This window comes from Gigantopelta aegis, chromosome 1 (genome assembly GCF_016097555.1).
Source record: "Gigantopelta aegis isolate Gae_Host chromosome 1, Gae_host_genome, whole genome shotgun sequence".
Classification (NCBI taxonomy): domain Eukaryota; kingdom Metazoa; phylum Mollusca; class Gastropoda; order Neomphalida; family Peltospiridae; genus Gigantopelta; species Gigantopelta aegis.
The window spans coordinates 11,149,305-11,168,946 of record NC_054699.1 but is presented as its reverse complement, the minus strand read 5'-3'; the positions used below and the strand labels follow the sequence as shown (position 1 = coordinate 11,168,946).

Here is a 19,642-nt window from a genome sequence, read left to right as displayed (position 1 = left end):
ATTCATTCTTTCATTTGTTTGTTTGTTCATTCATTCATTCATTCATTCATCCCATACCAGTCCAACCAGAGAGGACTATAGGTTTTGTCTTTCTATCCATCCATCTCTCTGTCTGTTTATATATCTGTCCAAATTACAGTTTTCTGGACCTTTTGTCGCAATGCCTCGAAACACGTGTGGAGCCGACATTTTGTACATAGTTTTGTGAATTTCATGGGCATTTGTTCAAGGGCCATAACTCTGTAAAATGGAATTTATCTCCTTTTTTGATAGCTACATCCTTTGAACGTAGGAGAATATTTGTGGGGCCATTGTAGGGTTCTTGAATTGCTTTAACAATACAGTACTCTGAGAATTCCTGTCTTGAAATAATAATGAATAACTATTTAAATTATTTGTTAATGTTGTATCAGTAATTGTTTTTAATTGTTTAAAATTGTTTGTATTAATGTGCTTGTTTGAAAAAATGTGAGAATGATCTCATTCGGCTGTTGATGGAAAAATCACAACCTCAGAATGGGAATTCCCCTTAATTTGTGTATTAATTTCCTGAAAAATTATTCTTATTTCTTAGTACCATATTTTATCTACACATGTATATATTTGGAATTTTGAAAACTGAACATCATAATTTTTAATGTTTATAAAAGTGTGAACCACAAACCGCTTTACACACTTACATGGATGTATGATTGTGTTTAGTTCTCCTTTTTGTGTCCGACGCCATATAACCATAAATAAAATGTGTAGAGTGTGTTGTTAAATAAAACATTTCCTTCCTTCCTGTCTGTGAATGTCGTATAGTCTGATGGTATATAGTATACTGTACACAAACACACAATTGTTTATTTCTCTCCTTGTGTACAAATGAAGACAAAGTTGACAATATATATAAGTAAAAAAGCCGATCTTAACATGCACCTGCATGTGAAAATCATTTTGTTAGGCATTTGTTTTGTTGGGTAACAAGAGTTACATCCCTGTAATTAACTGTGTGATTTCTGCATGGGAGGAGGGTGGGATCGATCTCCGCGGTGGGTTCATTGGGTTATTTCTCATTCCAGCCAGTGCACCACAACTGGTATATCAAAGGCTGTGGTATGTGCAATCCTGTCTGGGATGATGCATGTAAAAGATCCCTTCCTTGCGGCTAATGGAAAAATGTAGCAGGTTTTCTCTCTGAGACTATATGTCAAAATTACCAAATGTTTGACAGCCAATAGCCGATGATTAATAAATCAATGTGCTCTAGTGATGTCGTTAAACAACCATTTTTTTTTAATTTCTACATGTACCAGTTATAATGTGTTATCGTAGATAATCAAATAATACACCAAGTCACAATGTAATCAGTGCTTATTGATTTTATTTAATTTTTAAAAGTTCACATTAAAGCAACAAAAGTAAATGTAAATACCCTGTATATAATCCCCAAAAATTATATACATGATTTTTTACAAGTGTTTTATATATTATGTAAAATATCAACCGAGTCTATGTTTTAAAATGTGAATTATCCGACGCTCTGCTGAAATAAATACCAATTAACTAGACAAGGTTAATATTTTACATATATTGAAAACACAAAAATAAATTCTGTTTATCCTATTACATTTCCAGTGTGCGATTTTGAGGACAGTCCAGGAGCCTGAGGGTCACAAAAATCATATAAGCATACAAGCTTGCATGGCTCGTAAAAATTATTTGTACAAATTTCATTGATTCTTTGAAATGACACAGTCAACATATATCTGAAAATCCTGGGAAACCACAGTCTTGAATAAGGATCTTTTCCATGGTTTCATGCAAAACATTTAGTATATCTTCTCTTCTACTGCAGACACCTGTTAGGGCTCACTGGGTTGGTGGCGGGCTCTAAATTAAGATTTGCAAACAGGGAGACCTTATGACACTTAAATGTTTTAAACCAAAATTGCACACTGACTTCTAAAATAGACATGTAACAATTTTATTCCATATTTTATAAATCACAGTTCTGAAGTCACCTTCATCTGTAATAACACCACGATTAGCACAATGATGTGTTACACTTGAACTAAATCTTATTAGTACTTTTCAATCCGGTACACAGGTCTTGTTGGCTTGTAAACAAAAGACCCATTGACAGTAGTTACTAGTTAGTATATCAACTGAGCTAATACACCAAAATATCCAATGGGATTGTGACATGTATATTAAGGCTAAGTTATAGGATAAATGATCTGATATAAACCATACATGTATTTCACTGGGATTTTACACATTTTTGAGCAGATCCAGTTACTGATCCTTACACATGTAACATATATATATAAATATAACAGATATAAAAACATTGAATTATTATTTATTTACAGCAAATATATTTGAAACAGCTACAGAGCTAGTCAAACCTGCATTAAACGGCCACCTGTCTTAAAAGGCCACTTCAGGCAGGGGTTCTAGAAAGTGATGGCTCATTACATTTTTACATAAATTAATAACTTTCATTTATTTCATGAAATACAGTATGCACATGCATGTATGTATCTGAAGAGACCCTACACACATGCATGTATTTGAAGAGACCCTACATGCATGTATGTATCTGAAGAGACCCTACACGCATGCATGTATTTGAAGAGACCCTACACGCATGTATGTATTTGAAGAGACCCTACACGCATGTATGTATTTGAAGAGACCCTACACACATGCATGTATTTGAAGAGACCCTACACACATGTATGTATTTGAAGAGACCCTACACACATGTATGTATTTGAAGAGACCCAACATGCAGCTTGTAATTTTACATTTTTAGCTGCACAATGTTATTTGTTTAATGAATTCATTAAACAGTTTATACAATTATAAAAATGTTGAGAATTGTGAATGGACCTTAAAGAAAATTAATGGTAGTTTACAAACGTATAATCATAAGAAAGCTATAATGATCAGTGTGCAAATTTGAGAGAGTCCTGGAGCCCGAGGCTCGCAAAATTCATATAGGACTCTCTAGCTTGGCTAGGATACCTGTACGAGCCTGCATGGCTTGTAAAAATTATTTGTACAAATTACATTGATTTTTCGAAATGACACAATCAGCATACATGTATATGTCAAAATCCTGTGAAACCAGTCTAGAACAGCGATCTTTTCCATGGTTTCATGCAAAACATTTAGTGTATCCTCTCTCCTGCTGGAGACAAATGGTAGGGTTCGCTGGGTTGGTGGTGGGCTCTCAAGATTTGCAAACAGGGAGTCCTTATGACACTTAAATGTTTTAATCGAAAATAGCACACTGATGATACTGTATACAATTTTTTTTAAAGAAAATTAATTAATTGTGTTTACATGTACAGTAAAGTACTCTTATAACAAACCGGAAGGGACCATGGTAGTTAGTTTGTTATATTAGTAGTTGTACAATTTGCATAAGTTGGTTATTAATATATTGGGAGATAAAACAGGACTTTACGATGAGTTAGTTCTATGCAATAGTTGGTTCTAAGCATGTTCGTTATAAATGTCCTTTACTGTATAATCATAAGAAAGCTACATGTTATATACTAAAAATTGTAATGAAAATTATGGTGATATATAGTCTTAAGAAAGCTAATGATGGTGTGTATATTATAATCTTAAAGAAATTTAGTGGTTGCATATTATATATAATTTTAAGAAAGCTAATGGTACAGCATTCTGTAATCTTAAAGAAAATTAATTATGGCATATACTCTTAAGAAAGCTAATTATGGTTTACATGTATATACATTTGTACTCTAATTGTAAAGAGGGGTGGGACGTGGCCCAGTGGTACAGCACTCGCTTGATGTGCAGTCGGTGTGGGATCGATCCCTGTCGGTGGGCCCTTTGGGCTGTTTCTCGTTCCAGCCAGGGTACCACAACTGGTATAATCAAAGGCACGTTGTATGTGCTATCCTGCCTGTGGGATTGTGAATATAAGAGATCCCTTGCTACTAATGGAAAAATGTAGCGGGTTTCCTCTCTAAGACTATATGTAAAAATTACCAAAAGTTTGACATCCAGTAGCCGATTAATAAATCAATGTTCTCTAGTGGTGTCATTAAACAAAACAAACAAACAAACTGTCTTATATTAAATATATAAAAAAGTTTTGAAATAAAAAGGTTTCACAAAGTTTATTTATACATACAGGACGCTTATTTCCAGGTGATTACAGAGCTGTGAATATACATGTAGGTCATACACAAGGGCCATCTGTTCACACTTGTTCAATTAAAATCTTTTGTCATGCATATTTTGCAGTCACAGGTTTATTAAACGCTGTCATGTTAGTGAAAACATGATTATGATTGACTGCATCTACGTGTACTTTATTTTATGACACCATAGACCTAACATATTACATATTTCAACAGATATTGTTAACAACCTATAGTCCTTCCTAGCCTCCATGAACAGTGTTTTTTGTAAATCATTTCAGTTTGATTTGACATAAGTAAAATAAAATAAAAGTGTTTTGAAATAACCCCCTCCCCTCCAACTATTTTTGTGTGCAATTTAGAAAACAGTCAGCTCAGAAATAATTAACTTGTGGTAAATATGATCGGTGTAATATTTAGCTGCCCTGCATCCATAAATAATCAATTTTAATTTTAATTTTTTAATGCCAAAATTTAGAGACCTGAAGATCAGAAACAGAGTTTGTTATTTTTGTAACCACTATCTTTTGTTATTTATCTTGCTTTCAGTTGCACTTATCTAGCCATTAGTAGTGATCTTTTATTAAGATATATATACGGTACATGTAGAGGATATGTCATGTTTTTTGTCAAATATGATTTATATCTCATCGAATGAATTTTGCAATCATATCTCATGAGTCGCGATTGTGCAACGAGTGTGATATGATTGCAAACTTCACTCGATGAGATATAAATCATATTTGACAAAAAACATGAAATTTTCTATTTATTATATAACTTTTGGCAGTTTACCTTTATTTTTAAAATGCCAGCAGCAAAATAGTTATGGCTTTCTTACAGTGAAGATAACACTTTCTACAGTGACGATAACACATTTTAGAGTGAAATAGTGAAATTTTCACTCTAAAATGTGATATCATCACTGAGTGACTGGATAACACTTTTATTTCACTGATATTTTAAGATATTTCACTAAATGTTGTATAATAATAGTTCTTCATTCTTTTTATAAGAAACAAATAAAAATAAATAATTTTGTTTGAGATTTGACTGATTATATAAACAGCATAAGTGTTCAGGTTGTTCGTAACAATTACATCTTGGGTGATAAATTAAATGTACACTGACTTTATGAAAATGAACTTGATTATTGCTGCAGACCTGTTCTCGAGAAAATGTTTATAAAAATTGTGTAAAAACCCATAGAAAAGGTGTTCAATTAATAAGAAGATGTAAGAACTATGTTCAGTGACAGTGAACAACGCTAACGTTTGGCTCAAGTTGGACCTGAACTCATTGTAAACTTGATCGCATGTGTGAAAAATAAAACTGACTTGTAGAAATACTAACATCCCCAGATGTTAGATTTTCTTTTTCCCCAGTTTGGTGAAACAGGAAATATTTAGTTAGTCAGCTGATATTTTCATTAGCGCATGGTGAATTTGTGATGGGTTGGAATGAGCCTATAGGGATATTGTCTTGAGAAAAATTAATGGTGGTGTATAATAGTATTAAAAAACGAATGGTGGGGAATATTATAACCATAAAGAAAGCTTATGATAGTATACACGTATGTATACTTTGTACTATGATCAGTGAAAACTAATGGTAAATAGATTTTTTTAAAACAGAAATAAGATGTAAATGTTAAATAAATTCATTGGTGAATCTGATGTACATGTATATGATAAAGGAAAATTAGTAAAATAAATGGTGATGATGAATAATTGTAAGAAAAGTAATGGTCATGTGTAACCTTAAATAATATTAATGGGGTTTATCATCTTAAAGAAAATTAATAGTATATACAATGTAGTCTTGAAGATCGAATGTTAATAACGGTGTATAAACTTAATGACAACAATGGTGATACATGTATGTGTATAATTATATATAACCTTAAAGAAAGCTAATGGTGGTATGTGATCTTAAAGAAAATTGATTGTGATATATATATGCAATGTACAGTGCATATAGCCTTGAAGAAAATTCAGTGGTGATATATAGAATTAAGTTCAAGCTAAAGTGATTTATGATCTTGAAAATATTAATGATGGCATTGTAATGTACAACTTAAAACAAAAATATTAATGATGGTATCCTAATGTACATCTTAAAACAAAAATATTAATGATGGCATTGTAGTGTACAACTTAAAACAAAAATATTAATGATGGTATCCTAATGTACATCTTAAAACAAAAATATTAATGATGGCATTGTAGTGTACATCTAAAACAAAAATATTAAATATGGTATTGTCATGTACGTCTTAAATAAAAAAATATCAATGATGGCATTGTAATTTACATCTTAAAACAAAAATATTAATGATGGTATCCTAATGTACATCTTAAAACAAAAATATTAATGATGGCATTGTAGTGTACATCTAAAACAAAAATATTAATGATGGCATTGTAGTGTACAACTTAAAACAAAAATATTAATGATGGCATTGTAATTTACATCTTAAAACAAAAATATTAATGATGGTATCCTAATGTACATCTTAAAACAAAAATATTAATGATGGCATTGTAGTGTACATCTAAAACAAAAATATTAATGATGGCATTGTAGTGTACAACTTAAAACAAAAATATTAATGATGGTATCATTCAACTGCTATTGATTACCGATAACTATAGTTCACACAACATCGCTTCCTGCAGACTTTTCATATTTTACTTGTTTGTGCTTTTTCTCCCTTTTCTCCTTTCTTCTCGAAGAAATGAAACTGTAAATACCACAGGTAATGAACAACACTATAAGAACTGCGTTTATACCAATGATGATCATCCCTTCCATGAAATACGACGGCGTATCGTACACTTTCAACTCCGCGGTCACATTCATCAAGAGGTCTGTAGTCTGGCAGACATAAACACCCGTGTCATTGTACGTGACATTTATTATGTTTAGTGTGTCATTCAGTTTATAAATCCTCATGGTGGTGTTCGTTGGAACCATGGTTCTGTCAGGTAGCAGCCATTGAATTGTTTGGTTTTTCTCATATCCGGAGCAACTGAACGAGACATTTTCTGCTGGATGTACAGCTAATTCCGGTCGTGGCTCAAGGGTCAGTTCAGAGGAAACTGGACTGTGTGCGAAACACATTAAGACCAACGCTACTGCAAACAACTTTTCATGGACAAATATTGTCCTTATTGTATGTCGTAGATACATCTTCATGCTTGATCGCTATAGGTGTATAATTATGTACTAGTTGATTTATTGATAGCAGTCTTCAGTGTATTGTTTCATTGATAGTAAAAGTTTCCAATATAACAGTTCACTAATAAGGATTCCAATATAATGATTTATTGATAAAATTTCCAGTGTTGATAATATGTTGATGAGAAAGATTCCAATCTGACGATTTAGTAATATATTTTAGTAATATATTTCCAATCTTTATTGAGAAGAAAGTTTTCAATGTGATGATTTTGTTGATAACAGTTTCCAATATGACAATTTGTTAATAGGAAAGTCTCGAATCTGATGCTTCATTAATATTAACGTTTCCAGTATGATAATTGATTAACAACTAAGTTAAACAGCACCCCAGCACAAAACAAGTCACCTGCTGGATTTCACTGTTTGGCAGTAGTTCTTTTGTGTGATGTACAAAAGGTAATTTTGTGCATATAAATCCGAACGTTTGACAGCTGGTACTGTGGTTTAGTAGTAGTAGTTGTACAGTCTGATATGTTTTAAGAAATATGTTTGATTTGACATGGAAAGTGTCAGGTGGTTGTCTTGGTAATCCTGTTGTTTTTCACTCCTTGAACACTTTGTAGGTCTGAAATATACAACAGTATTTACAAATGTAGTTATTTAGGGTTTTTTATCAATGATTTTTTAATCAGCTTTTTAAAACACTTTTTTAACTTGAATTGCCCCAGAGGACATTAGTAATGTCAGGGATGGAAACCCTCGGTCATTACCTTACAACCAACATACATGTACTTGTAGCTGCATTTACTATTTTATCTCAATTTCATTCTTTTTTTGTTTTTTTAAATATTCTTTTTTCTTCTAGAAAATAGTACCAAATTTTACATACATGTAGGATTATACCAACAAATTAGTTTTTATATAAAATAAAAGTATATTGCTTCCAGTACTTGTAACTTTTGTAATCAGCAACCAGAACCATGCAACACTTGTTTTATGATTGCCCTAAAGTCAGAGAACCTTGGAAAACTATAGAACAGTGGTTACAGCAAAAAACTAACATATTCAACTTGATAAAAGTATGGTTCTATTCGGCAGCATACATACAGATCATAAATTTGTGAATTGGAAATGTAAACCATTATATATATAGAACAAAAATACAAAAGAATATACTTCATATAACTGGAATAAAAAATGTAATTACAGATAAATTACAAATAGAGAAATACATACTCTATAAAGACTGTTCACATTAAGAGTTTGATGAAAACTGGGCACCTTGTCAATTAAACTTAGCCGTAATAGTTAAAAATAACTCCAATATAAGACATACTGGGGGGGGGGGGGGGGTTCTAACCTAAAAGCCAATAATGTTTGTTTTCTATATTTAGAAATATGGATTTTTCGTTTCTTCTTTCTCTCTGTCTAGCTGTTTGAATTCTCTTTTATTATATATTTATTCTGTCAGTTATGCTCCAATAAACTAGTAATTTTATTGAATGCACTTTATATTTATGTATCTATTGTAAGATAATGATTTCAGGGCCCCAACCCTGTCATTAATTATCAATACAGCGAAACCCCTCTAAACCGGACACAAAATATCTGGTTTTGAGGGAATTCCGGTTTAAAGAGGGTCCGGTTTTGAGAGGTTTCACTCTATTTAAATATCTGGGGCAATAAATATTTTTAAAAAACAACAACAAAAAAACCCCCACCACCAACCCCCCAAAAAACAACAACAAACAACAACACAAAAAAAAACCCAACATAGTAACTACTGATGGAACCAAAGTCATGCATTTCTAATATGTATTCATTTTGCTCATTAGTCATTCATATCAATGTTTCTGACAGAAAGACATTTTTGGGTATTGTGCTATGGAATTGAATGCAACCACAATCAACCCAGAAAGAAAATGGGTTAAATTTAGGGTTAGGGTTAAGAAAATCATACATTAAATGATAAGAGTAATTAGTTTTTTCAAAAGGTTAACTTAAAAAAAAAAAATCTGGAATTTTTTTTGGGTATGGCACCATGCAAACCCGTTTTACCCTCTAGCAGTAACTCTGCATATTAATGTGTTAATAAATTGTAACTTTTGTTTATATTAACAACCACAGTCAAATGTGTGTGTGTCTGTCTGTCTGTCTGTGTCTGTTGGGTGGATTGTTTGAAAACACATTTTATTCCATTTTTCCTTTGATTTGAACAATATCTTTCAGCTAGTTACAGTTGTTTCCAATATACCATTGGTCTGCATGCTTAATATGTATGATATAACATTTCTATAGAAAATATTGAAATATCCAATGTGTTATTTATATCTCTCAGAATATATAAAGCAGTTGGATCATCCAGTTGTCATGTTGAGATAAATCAGCATTTTAATCACCTATGTTTCTTAGACTCAGCACCATTCCCTACTATTCCTGAAAAGTGATGTCGTTTTTTATTCCCAATATTGGAGTAAAACATTCCCAATCAATGTAAATAATTCTCATTTTTTATTATTATATAAAGGCATATTTTGAAAACAATACATAAAAGTAGATATTAATGTGAATAAATACAAGTATATGTATAGTATCAGTCTTTTCGATTCTAACAAAGCTTACTAAGATGTTTTTTAAATGAAACTGAAAATTCCACAATTTTTTTTTAAAACAATGCTAAAATTCCCAAAGTCAAGTTACTAGCCTTAAGTTATAATGGCAGAAAACAGCCCCAAGCTACAAAAATGTACCTGTACTACAGCCAGAAATATTTCTTTAACATTTGCGAACTATTTGATTGGTTCCCAACATAGCCATTTGGTTTACTGTGAAGCGCATAAACCAGTCTAGCGGATGTGGGTGTCAAGTCAAATTTTAGGAATAAAACCCTGTAAATGTAACTCGGGGGAAAATATTGTTCCACAGCAGTTTAAAATAAACTCTGACATATGCATACCACACATACAATAAACCTGTGTTAAAGTGTCAAAATGCTCCAGTTAAATGACCCCTTTTCTTTCGGTTTAGCCCTATCAGTGTTTCATTGTAGTCAGAGCTATTACCTGTAATATATATATTTGCTGACCATGACACTGGGGTACCTGTATGCTGCAATTGATATACCGTAAAGTCTTCAATAGAGGTCTGCCTTGAATAGAAGCCAGCTTCGATTAGAGGCCAGGTTCTAGAGTGTCACAAAAAAAAGCCATGTATATAAAGGCCTGCATATGTGCCCCGTTCCACGAAGCAGTCATAGTGCTAGGTAGTTACGCATTTATGGTGATCTTAGTGCTAAGATTACTTCGTGGAACGGAGCCCAGGGCTGCATTCAGCCATACTGAGAAGAAAAACGTCCAGTAGACTGGTTTATGCACTTCACAGTAAACCAAATGGCTATGTTGGGAACCAATCAAATAGTTTGCGAACGTTAGCAAAATGTTTGCTGGCTGTACTTGCTTGGGGCTGTTTTCAGCCATTCTAACTTAAGGCTAATGATTACGTTATACTAGTTGCATGATATTATAATATTAATAAAAGTTTGTTCATAAAGTAATCATATCCTTCAGTACCACACTATCTAAGAACAAAACAAATGTGAGACAGGCAATCAACTTTGTTATATTTAAAAACAAAATATTGCTATGTTGGAAAATGTTTCATAAAAAAATAGAAGCATACTGGAAATAGTTAAAAGTTAAAGTTTGTTTTGTTTAATGACACCACTAGAGCACATTAAATAATATAATTAATTGTTGGCTAGTGGATATCAAACATTTGTTAATTCTGACACATACTCGTAGTCAGCAGAGGAAACCCTCTACATTTTTCCTAATAAACGAACGAACGAGAAAGAGATTTACGTGCACATTCAGAGCACATGCCTATCCCTCTGTCCAGGATAGGAAAGAGTTGGGGGAGGGTTAGAGAAGGGACGCCTGCACTGACAAGTGCAAGGGAGCACCAGCAGTCCAATGTTGGTGACAGGCGGAGTGTAATTGGTGCTATGGAATTTTGAAAGTCCCGTAGGATTATGTCAAAGAGGAAGAGGTGCGCGTTTACATGAAGGAAATTTGGCGCAATTTTGATGGTCGTTCTAATCGAAATAGTGAGGAGAGCCAATAGGTTTTGCTTTTAGTATTCTGAAAGTGGCTCTTTATTATGACCGTCTTGATTTTTCCTAATGCAGCAAGGGATCTTTTATACAGACAGGAAAGCACATAGCCTTCAGCTAGTTGTGGTGCTCTGTTTAAAATGAGGAAAACCCATATCAGTTGAATGGACCTTGAATAGAGGCTGGGTCTTAGAGCATTGCCCCCACTCCCCCCCCCCCCCCCCAAAAAAAAAATAAAATAAAAAAGAAGCCTAGTTGATTAATTGCAGGATTTACGGTATCTTGGTCATAAATTGTCATGTTTACAAAACTGTGTTCTTTGCATGGGTGACTAGACAATCTGTTATATATAGTCTGTGGTAATAAAACACAGGTTTTTGTTGACAGAAATAGATACAGGATACTCGTACAAGCTTGTATTTAGTGATGTTCCAGTGATTGATTTCAAGAACAAAAAATTGTGTTGTTGAAAAGGTAGCTAGTGTCAGTCACTTTAACACGATAATTCATGTAGATGCATGGTTTTAATACAGTAAAGTACATGTATGACGACAGGCTTCTAGATTATGGTAGCCCCATGCACTCTCATGGCTAGTGATATTCAGTATTGGGCTTGTAAATACCAACTATTGCTTAGCCTCATGGCTAGTGAAAAGAAAAAGAAAAAAGAAGTGAAGTGTTGCAGTTAAGTCTGTTTTGTAAATATGAATATCCTGTTCCCAACCCCCAATGTTAGTGTTTTTAATGTCTATCTCCCTCTTTAGGTGACATCCAGTTATTACTATTATTTAGTAAAATTGTATTACCTTAAGTAAAGTAGGGCTAGTAAATTTTTAATCATGGCTAGTAAAGTTTTTAAACACTGATCCCATAGTGGATTTTATAAAAACTATAGAAACCCTTTAGAAACAAACATGCTTAGAACAAATTACTGCATAGAACTTAACTGAAATGCCCCCAACCCCCACCCCCACCCCACCCCCCAATGTTAGTGTTTTTAAGCTCCATCTTCTTCTTTAAGTGACATATTCAATTATTACTATTATTTAGTAAAATTGTATTAACTTAAAGTAAAGTTGGACTATAGTGAATTTTTAATTATGGCTAGTAAATTTTAAAAAACACTGATCATATGACTAGTGGATTTTACAAACATTCTAGAAGCCCTGCTTACACAAAGTCCATACCTTGTTACTTAAAAATGTGCTGAGGTGTTATTAGACAAATATTCCTTTTGTTGCCAGTGTAGTTGAGAATGTAATCCACAGGCTCCTGTAGAACACATGGGTATGTAACTATAACCAAGCCTCCATAAAGAGAATAACCGAATAACCCGTGACTTAGATGCATGAATTACATTAAATACATCACCTGGCTTGTCACAATCCAACTGCTGAGGAGTACAGCATATCCCTGATGTGGGACACTGACCTTAATAGATAAGAATCATAATTTGATATCTCTAGCTACACCTATCTACATCTATCTGTACCATGTACCTTGTTTTAGCTACGGGTTATAAATATATTTACAAATTAACACCTGCAATAACAGTAAATAATTAATCTGTATAAAATTCCTTATATATGTACCTTGTTCTAGCTGCCGGTTATAAATATGTTTACAAGTTAACACCTGCAGTAACAGTAAATAAAGTTTGTTGTGTTTAACCACACCACTAGTTCACATTCATTAAGAAATGCATCGGCAATTGGATGTCAAAAATTTGGTAATTGTGACTCGTAGTCATCAGAGGAAACCCAGCGCAACTACATTTTTTCTAATTCAGCAAGGGATCTTTTATATGCACTTTCCCATAAACAGGAAAGCACATACCATGGCCTTTGACCAGTGTGGTGCACTGGATGGAACAAGAAAACCCCCAATCAGTTGAATGGGTCCACTGAGGTGGTTCGATCCTGCAATGCAAGCACCTCAGGCGAGCACTCAACCAGGTGTAAATCCCACCCTAAACAGTAAATAATGAATCTGTATAAAATGTCATATATTATATATACCTTGTTCTATCTACCGGTTATAAATACATGACATTGTATGTTTACAACCATCTGCAGTAACGGTAAATGCTAAATCTCTATAAAATCCCATATAATATGCACTTTTATTACCTGTTTCTATAAACATGCATACATCTATGACAGCTCCTGTATATACTGAGGTGCTCATCAGGGTGTAAAATATATCAGCTGATATCGCACTAGGGCTAGTATGAAGCTATACTTGTATGTGTGCAGTGTGTTAGGGTATTGTTAAAACAGCCCAGTGAATGTGACAGGTCAGGTACAAAGGTTCACCTGTATTTAAAGACTTGCTTGTCAACATATCTGTCAAGAGAAGTATTTATGTTTTGTCTCGGTGTCGCAAGACAGTCTTTTTATATCTAGGCCAAGATTTATGATTTTCTTTTTTACATTTTGTTTTTCTTTCTTGTTTTCTTCTTGTTTTGGGGTTGGGTTTTGCTAGAGTCCTCTTTGTAGGTCACGGGCCTATTTCACAAAACATCGTAAGTTTATGTCTGCGACTAGCAGTTATACCAGGCATACAAAAATTACAAGTGCTTGTCATCTATTTCACGAAGAAATTTACATCATTACGGAAGATTTTTAGGACAAAAGAAAATGAAATATGTGTACTTTTAACTATATTTGTTGTACTACAATGTATAATTATAGTAATAAGAATTGTGGTTTAGTTGTTGATTTATGTTTACGTGCAAAACTAGGCTTACAATGTTTTGTGAAATTGGGTCCAGATAGATTGTCAGTGTTTCTGCCAGAGGGTAAAACCGGTATGGTGCCATATCCAAAACATTTTGCTTATTGTTTTTTTAAGTTAACCTTTTGACAAAATCAATTACTCTTTATCATTACTGTATAATTTTCTAAACCCTAAATTTAACCCATTTTCTTTCTGGGGGAGGATCCCCCACAAACCCCTGAGGACTGTGGTTGCATTCAAATCCATAGCACCATACCCAAAAATGTCTTTCTGGCAGAAACACTAGTACTGATTGTAGTGAATATCTGCATGCCTGAATCATTACATTAAATAAAAGTAAAAGTAACTTTAAAAAGACGATTACTTACTCTAAGCCCAGTGGTACATGCACCTGTGTGCTGCGAATCAGGTGAACTATTTGAATGCTATCAGTTTCTTTGCACACAGGTCCTGTACACATTTTAGCTTCATTGTGTATAACTGTCTGCATTCATGTGTGAGTTATACATTTTTTATGACTCTGTCATATACATGTATGTGGATCATATGTGCTCAGTCTCCGTGTAGGTAGACTGGTCTATTGAAAGGTGATCATCCATACAGCTTTATACAGGGAGTTTAAATTAAACCATTTTGTAAGGTAGACATTATAAGCAATAGTACTTTCTGATTTTTTTTTTTTTTTTTTTTTTTTTTTTCAGGGTATACTCTAGGGTAAAAGTTAAAGTTTGTTTTGTTTAATAACACCACTAGAACATATCATCGGCTATTGGATGTCAAACATTTGGTAATTTTTGCGGATAGTCTTAGAGAGGAAACCGGCAATGTTTTTCTCAGTAGTAGCAAGAGATCTTTTATATGCACCATCTCACAGACAGGATAGCACATACCACGGCCTTTGATATACCAGTCATGGGGCACTGGCTGGAACTGACGGGGATTGATCCTAGACCGACTGCACATAATGTACTCTTTCACCTAACTCTTACACTGCATAAGATATGAATTCTTCTACAGAAATAATCTTTTTTGTGCACTTGCACATATGCAGGACACTACATACATATGCAAGTAATTATATCACAGCCTTTAATGTACTGGAGGGGTGGGGAGTAGCCCAGTTGGAAAGCGCTCACTTGATGCACAGTCAGTCTGGGATTGATCGCCTTTGGTGAGCTATTTTTCATTCCAGCCAGTGCACCACAACTGGTATATCAAAGGCCATTGTATGTATTATTCTGTCTGTGGGATGGTGCATATAAAAGATCCCTTGCTACTAATGGAAAAATGTAGCAGGTTTTCTCTCTATGATGAACTGTTTAACATCCAATAGCTAAATAATTAATATATCCATGTGTTCTATAGTGGTGTTGTTAAACAACACAAAACGTACTGGAGGGGTGGGATTTAGCGAAATGGTAAAGCAAATTGATACCCTTTGGTGGGCTATTTCTCATTCCAGCCAGTGCACCAAGACTGGTATATCAAAGACTGTGGTATGTGCTATCCTGTGTGTGGGATGGTGCATATATAAAAGATCTCTTTCTACGAATGGAAAAATGTACCAGGTTTTCTCTCTAAGACCAACTGTTTAACATCCAATAACTAATGATTAATATATCCATGTGCTCTAGTGGTGTCGTTAAACAAAACAAAAGTTAACTTTAATGTATTGGGCGCTGTTTTATGAAGTGATCTTAGCTTTAAGATCACCTTAAGTGCATAAGTTGTGTATACGTACTTCAGGTGATCTTATAGTGCTTATATCGCTTTGTAAAAAAAAAACACCTGAGATCCCAGAGGGCAATCATTTCTATGATTCCTTGTATCTCAACTGAATCCTTTCTTCTTACCATTGGACTATTTCCCGTTCCATCCTGTGCTCCACAACTGGTGTAACAAAGGCTGTGGTATGTACTATCCTGTCTGTGGAATGGCGCATATAAAGGATCCATTGCTGCTAATTGAAAAGAGTAGCCCATGAAGTGGCGACAGCAGATTTCCTCTCTCAATACCTTTATGGTCCTTAACCATATGTCTGATGCAATATAACTGTAAATAAAATGTGTTGAGTGCGTCATTAAATAAAACATTTCCTTTCCTTTCTTCTTAATTCTTCTTCTGTATTCAAGCCAACTGAATCCAACTAGTGCTTCATGCCATGGTATATATCAAAGGCTGTGGTATGTGTTGTCCTGTCTGGGTAAGTGCATATAAAAGACACCTTGCTGCTAATGGAAAAACAATTAAAGGTTTCCTGTGAAGACTATATATGTGTCAGTAGTATCATGTTTGATATCCAGTAGCCAATAATTGATTAATCAGTGTGCTCTAGAGATATCACACAGACTGTGTATCAGTAGTATCATGTTTGATATCCAGTAGCCATAGATTGATTAATCAGTGTGCTCTAGAGATATCACACAGGCTATGTGTCAGTAGTATCATGTTTGATATCCAGTAGCCATAGATTGATTAATCAGTGTGCTCTAGAGATATCACACGGACTGTGTGTCAGTAGTATCATGTTTGATATCCAGTAGCCAATGATTGATTAATCAATGTGCTCTAGAGATATCACACAGGCTATGTGTCAGTAGTATCATGTTTGATATCCAGTAGCCATAGATTGATTAATCAGTGTGCTCTAGAGATATCACACGGACTGTGTGTCAGTAGTATCATGTTTGATATCCAGTAGCCATAGATTGATTAATCAATGTGCTCTAGAGATATCACACGGACTGTGTGTCAGTAGTATCATGTTTGATATCCAGTAGCCATAGATTGATTAATCAGTGTGCTCTAGAGATATCACACAGGCTATGTGTCAGTAGTATCTTGTTTGATATCCAGTAGCCAATGATTGATTAATCAATGTGCTCTAGAGATATCACACAGGCTATGTGTCAGTAGTATCATGTTTGATATCCAGTAGCCATAGATTGATTAATCAGTGTGCTCTAGAGATATCACACGGACTGTGTGTCAGTAGTATCATGTTTGATATCCAGTAGCCATAGATTGATTAATCAATGTGCTCTAGAGATATCACACAGGCTATGTGTCAGTAGTATCATGTTTGATATCCAGTAGCCATAGATTGATTAATCAGTGTGCTCTAGAGATATCACACGGACTGTGTGTCAGTAGTATCATGTTTGATATCCAGTAGCCAATGATTGATTAATCAATGTGCTCTAGAGATATCACACAGGCTATGTGTCAGTAGTATCATGTTTGATATCCAGTAGCCATAGATTGATTAATCAGTGTGCTCTAGAGATATCACACGGACTGTGTGTCAGTAGTATCATGTTTGATATCCAGTAGCCATAGATTGATTAATCAATGTGCTCTAGAGATATCACACGGACTGTGTGTCAGTAGTATCATGTTTGATATCCAGTAGCCATAGATTGATTAATCAGTGTGCTCTAGAGATATCACACAGGCTATGTGTCAGTAGTATCTTGTTTGATATCCAGTAGCCAATGATTGATTAATCAATGTGCTCTAGAGATATCACACAGGCTATGTGTCAGTAGTATCATGTTTGATATCCAGTAGCCATAGATTGATTAATCAGTGTGCTCTAGAGATATCACACGGACTGTGTGTCAGTAGTATCATGTTTGATATCCAGTAGCCATAGATTGATTAATCAATGTGCTCTAGAGATATCACACAGGCTATGTGTCAGTAGTATCATGTTTGATATCCAGTAGCCATAGATTGATTAATCAGTGTGCTCTAGAGATATCACACGGACTGTGTGTCAGTAGTATCATGTTTGATATCCAGTAGCCAATGATTGATTAATCAATGTGCTCTAGAGATATCACACGGACTGTGTGTCAGTAGTATCATGTTTGATATCCAGTAGCCATAGATTGATTAATCAATGTGCTCTAGAGATATCACACGGACTGTGTGTCAGTAGTATCATGTTTGATATCCAGTAGCCATAGATTGATTAATCAGTGTGCTCTAGAGATATCACACGGACTGTGTGTCAGTAGTATCATGTTTGATAGCCAGTAGCCATAGATTGATTAATCAGTGTGCTCTAGAGATATCACACGGACTGTGTGTCAGTAGTATCATGTTTGATATCCAGTAGCCAATGATTGATTAATCAATGTGCTCTAGAGATATCACACAGGCTATGTGTCAGTAGTATCATGTTTGATATCCAGTAGCCATAGATTGATTAATCAGTGTGCTCTAGAGATATCACACGGACTGTGTGTCAGTAGTATCATGTTTGATATCCAGTAGCCATAGATTGATTAATCAATGTGCTCTAGAGATATCACACGGACTGTGTGTCAGTAGTATCATGTTTGATATCCAGTAGCCATAGATTGATTAATCAGTGTGCTCTAGAGATATCACACGGACTGTGTGTCAGTAGTATCATGTTTGATATCCAGTAGCCATAGATTGATTAATCAGTGTGCTCTAGAGATATCACACAGGCTATGTGTCAGTAGTATCTTGTTTGATATCCAGTAGCCAATGATTGATTAATCAATGTGCTCTAGAGATATCACACGGACTGTGTGTCAGTAGTATCATGTTTGATATCCAGTAGCCATAGATTGATTAATCAATGTGCTCTAGAGATATCACACGGACTGTGTGTCAGTAGTATCATGTTTGATATCCAGTAGCCATAGATTGATTAATCAGTGTGCTCTAGAGATATCACACGGACTGTGTCAGTAGTATCATGTTTGATATCCAGTAGCCATAGATTGATTAATCAGTGTGCTCTAGAGATATCACACGGACTGTGTGTCAGTAGTATCATGTTTGATATCCAGTAGCCAATGATTGATTAATCAATGTGCTCTAGAGATATCACACAGGCTATGTGTCAGTAGTATCATGTTTGATATCCAGTAGCCATAGATTGATTAATCAGTGTGCTCTAGAGATATCACACGGACTGTGTGTCAGTAGTATCATGTTTGATATCCAGTAGCCATAGATTGATTAATCAATGTGCTCTAGAGATATCACATGGACTGTGTGTCAGTAGTATCATGTTTGATATCCAGTAGCCATAGATTGATTAATCAATGTGCTCTAGAGATATCACACAGACTGTGTGTCAGTAGTATCATGTTTGATATCCAATAGCCATAGATTGATTAATCAATGTGCTCTAGGGATATCACAAGGATTTACCCAGGATGTTTCAAAAGGGTCTCATGTCTGATTGAATTGGGAAGATGTATTCACAGTTGTGATGTTTTTTAGGCCACTAAATGATACAATGCACCAATGTTAAAATAATTTCAAATTGGGAATTTTCAGTGCCACTTGCTTTTGGAAAGGGACGTGTATTTGCTACCACAGAGTGTCTGGATAAATCACTAAAAGTAAAACACCACTTGAATCACTATCACTGAGTTACATTTACATGTATATC

The 19,642-nt window shown here is 34.4% G+C and overlaps 1 protein-coding gene and 1 long non-coding RNA gene across 2 annotated transcripts in view; one reads left to right on the top strand and one right to left on the bottom strand.

The window, feature by feature from the left end:
• LOC121370728 (TNF receptor-associated factor family protein DDB_G0272098-like) overlaps positions 1-19,642 on the top strand; it is a 39,885-nt gene that overhangs the window by 8,451 nt on the left and 11,792 nt on the right. The gene's annotated exons all lie outside the window — the stretch shown is intronic.
• On the bottom strand, positions 7,009-14,667 carry LOC121370736. The gene is made up of 3 exons (XR_005957722.1): positions 14,571-14,667; positions 12,835-12,894; positions 7,009-7,977 (listed from the first exon to the last, which is right to left on the bottom strand). It is a non-coding gene; the product is annotated as an uncharacterized LOC121370736 (long non-coding RNA).